Here is a 4,711-nt window from a genome sequence, read left to right as displayed (position 1 = left end):
GATAATGATCACACATCCCTCCAGTTGCACCTCTCAGCACATTAACATCCAAAAGTGTCTCTCCCGCGCGCCAATCAATTAACACATAATCCAATAACGCTCTCTGGCCATCTCTACTACTTACATACGTATACTTATGTATATCTCTCTTTTTAAACAAGGTATTCCCAATGACCAGTCCTTTTTCAGCATATAAATCTACAAGCTCTTCACCATTTCCATTTACAACACTGAACAAACCATGTATTCCAATAATTTCTTCAATTGTCACATTACTCACCTTTGCATTCAAATCACCAATCACTATAACCTGGTCTCGTGCATCAAAACCACTAACACACTCATTCAGCTGCCCCCAAAACACTTGCCTCTCATGATCTTTCTTCTCATGCCCAGGTGCAAATGCACCAATAATCACCCATCTCTCTCCATCAACTTTCAGTTTTACCCATATCAATCTAGAGTTTACTTTCTTACACTCTATCACATACTCCCACCACTCCTGTTTCAGGAGTACTGCTACTCCTTCCCTTGCTCTTTTCATCTCACTAACCCCTGAATATACTTCCAAGACATTCCCAAACCACTCTTCCCCTTTACCCTTGAGCTTCGTTTCACTCAGAGCCAAAACATCTAGGTTCCTTTACTCAAACATAATAAATATCTCTCCTTTTTTCTCATCTTGGTTACATCAACACACTTAGACACCCCAATCTGAGCCTTCGAGGAGGATGAGCACTCCCCGCGTGACTCCTTCTCCTGTTTCCCCTTTTAGAAAGTTAAAGTACAAGGAGAGGAGGGTTTCTAGCCCCCCGCTCCCATCCCCTTTAGTCGCCTTTTACGACACGTGAGAAATGCGCGGGAAGTATTCTTTTTCCCCTATCCCCAGGATTAATTTATATATATATATATGTAAATATATATATATATATATATATATATATATATATATATATATATATATATATATATATATATATATATATATATATATATATATATATGTATATATATATATATATATATGGTGATAGGGACTACCTTGTTTAAAAAGAGAGATATACATAAGTATACGTATGTAAGTAGGAGAGATGGCCAGAGAGCGTTATTGGATTACGTGTTAATTGACAGGCGTGCGAAAGAGAGACTTTTGGATGTTAACGTGCTGAGAGGTTCAACTGGAGGGATGTCCGATCATTATCTTGTGGAGGCTAATGTGAAGATTTGTATAGGTTTTCAGAAAAGTAGAGTGAATGTTGGGGTGAAGAGGGTGGTGAGAGTGAGTGAGCTTGGGAAGGAGACTTGTGTGAGGAAGTACCAGGAGAGATTGAGTACAGAATGGAAAAAGGTGAGAACAATGGAAGTAAGGGAAGTAGGGGAGGAATGGGATTTATTTGGGGAATCAGTGATGGAGTGCGCAAAAGATGCTTGTGGCATGAGAAGCGCGGGAGGTGGGTTGATTGGAAAGGGTAGTGAGTGGTGGGATGAAGAAGTAAGATTATTAGTGAAAGAGAAGAGAGAGGCACTTAGACGATTTTTGTATGGAAAAAATGCAATTGAGTGGGAGATGTATAAAAGAAAGAGACAGGAGGACAAGAGAAAGGTGCAAGAGGTGAAAAATAGGGCAAATGAGAGTTGGGGTGAGAGAGTATCATTAAATTTTAGGGAAAATATAAAGATGTTCTGGAAGGAGGTAAATAAAGTGCGTAAGACAAGGGAGCAAATGGGAACTTCAGTGAAGGGCGCTAATGGGGAGGTGATAACAAGTTGTGGAGATATGAGAAGGAGATGGAGTGATTATTTTGAAGGTTTGTTGAATGCGTTTGATGATAGAGTGGCAGATGTAGCGTGTTTTGGTCGAGGTGGTGTGCAAAGTGAGAGGGTTAGGGAAAATGATTAATTTTTAAACAGAGAAGAGGTAGTAAAAGCTTTGCGGAAGATGAAAGCTGACAAAGCAGCAGGTTTGGATGGTATTGCAGTGGAATCTATTAAAAAAGAGGGTGACTGTATTGTTGACTGGTTGGTAAGGTTATTTTATGTATGTATGACTCATGATGAGGTGCCTTATGATTGGCGGAATGAGTGCATAGTGCCATTGTACAAAGGGAAAGGGGATAAGAGTAAGTGCTCAAATTACAGAGGTATGAGTTTGTTGAGTATTCCTGGTAAATTATATTGATTGAGAGGGTGAAGGCATGTACAGAGCATCAGATTGGGGAAGCGCAGTGTGGTTTCAGAAGTGGTAGAGGATGTGTGGATCAGGTGTTTGCTTTGAAGAATGTATGTGAGAAATAGAAAAGCAAATGGATTTGTATGTAGCATTTATGGATCTGGAGAAGGCATATGATAGAGTTGATAGAGATGCTCGGTGGAAGGTATTAAGAATATATGGTGTGGGAGGCAAGTTGTTAGAAGCAGTGAAAAGTTTTTTTCGAGGATGTAAGGCATGTGTACGTGTGGGAAGAGAGGAAAGTGATTGGTTCTCAGTGAATGTAGTTTTGCGGCAGGGGTGTGTGATGTCTCCATGGTTGTTTAATTTGTTTATGGATGGGCTTGTCAGGGAGGTGAATGCAAGAGCTTTGGAAAGAGGGGCAAGTATGCAGTCCGTTGTGGATGAGAGAGCTTGGGAAGTGAGTCAGTTGTTGTTTGCTGATGATACAACGCTGGTGGCTGATTCATGTGAGAAAGTGCAGAAGCTGGTGACTGAGTTTGGTAAAGTGTGTGAGAGAAGAAAGTTAAGAGTAAATGTGAATAAGAGCAATGTTATTAGGTACAGTAGGGTTGAGGGTCAAGTCAATTGGGAGGTGAGTTTGAGTGGAGAAAAGCTGGAGGAGGTGGAGTGTTTTAGATATCTAGGAGTGGATCTGGCAGCGGATGGAGCCATGGAAGCGGAAGTGAATCATAGGGTGGGGGAGGGGGCGAAAACCCTGAGAGCCTTGAAGAATGTGTGGAAGTCGAGAACATTATCTCGGAAAGCAAAAATGGGTATGTTTGAAGGAATAGTGGTTCCAACAATGTTGTATGGTTGTGAGGCGTGGGCTATGGATAGAGTTGTGCGCAGGAGGGTGGATATGCTGGAAATGAGATGTTTGAGGACAATGTGTGGTGTGAAGTGGTTTGATCGAGTAAGTAATGTAAAGGTAAGAGAGATGTGTGGAAATAAAAAGAGCGTGGTTGAGAGTGCAGAAGAGGGTGTTTTGAAATGGTTTGGGCATATGGAGAGAATGAGTGAGGAAAGATTGACCAAGATGATATGCGTGTCGGAGGTGGAGGGAACGAGGAGAAGTGGGAGACCAAATTGGAGGTGGAAAGATGGAGTGAAAAAGATTTTGAATGTTCGGGGCCTGAACATGGAGGAGGGTGAAAGGCGGGCAAGGAATAGAGTGAATTGGATCGATGTGGTATACCGGGGTTGACGTGCTGTCAGTGGATTGAATCAGGGCATGTGAAGCGTCTGGGGTAAACCATGGAAAATTGTGTGGGGCCTGGATGTGGAAAGGGAGCTGTGGTTTCGGGCATTATTGCATGACAGCTAGAGACTGAGTGTGAACGAATGGTGCCTTTGTTGTCTTTTCCTAGCGCTACCTCGCACACATGAGGGGGAGGTGAATGGTATTCTATGTGTGGCGAGGTGGCGATGGGATTGAATAAAAGGTAGACAGTGTGAATTGTGTGCATGTGTTTATATGTATGTGTCTGTGTGTGTATATGCATGTGTACATTGAGATGTATAGGTATGTATATTTGCGTGTGTGGACGTGTATGTATATACATGTGTATGGGGGTGGGTTGGGACATTTCTTTCGTCTGTTTCCTTGCGCTACCCCGCGAACGCGGGAGACAGCGACAAAGCAGAATAATAATAATAATAATTATAATATATATATACATATATATATATATATATATATATATATATATATATATATATATATATATATATATATATATATATATATATATATATATATATATATATATATATATATATATATATATATATATATATATATATATATATATATTATATATATATATATCCTTTATATATTTATCCTTTCCAAAAAAAGGAACAGAGAAGGGGGCCAGGTGAGGATGTTCCCTCAGAGGCCCAGTCCTCTGTTCTTATCGCTACTTTGCTGATGCGGGAAATGTATATATATATATATATATATATATATATATATATATATATATATATATATATATATATATATATATATATATATATATATATATATATATATATATATATATAAATATATATATATATATGTACATTATTTATTTTTTATTATACTTTGTCGCTGTCTCGCGCGTTTGCGAGGTAGCGCAAGGAAACAGACGAAAGAAATGGCCCAACCCACCCCCATACACATGTATATACATACGTACACACACGCAAATATACATACCTACACTGCTTTCCATGGTTTACCCCAGACGCTTCACATGCCTTGATTCAATCCACTGACAGCACGTCAACCCCGGTATACCACATCGCTCCAATTCACTCTATTCCTTGCCCTCCTTTCACCCTCCTGCATGTTCAGGCCCCGATCACACAAAATCTTTTTCACTCCATCTTTCCACCTCCAATTTGGTCTCCCTCTTCTCCTCGTTCCCTCCACCTCCGACACATATATCCTCTTGGTCAATCTTTCCTCACTCATTCTCTCCATGTGCCCAAACCACTTCAAAGAACCCTCTT

This window comes from Panulirus ornatus, chromosome 13, assembly GCF_036320965.1.
Source record: "Panulirus ornatus isolate Po-2019 chromosome 13, ASM3632096v1, whole genome shotgun sequence".
NCBI classification, from domain to species: Eukaryota; Metazoa; Arthropoda; class Malacostraca; order Decapoda; family Palinuridae; genus Panulirus; species Panulirus ornatus.
The sequence above is the reverse complement of the archived record's forward strand: the minus strand, read 5'-3'. Positions refer to the sequence as shown.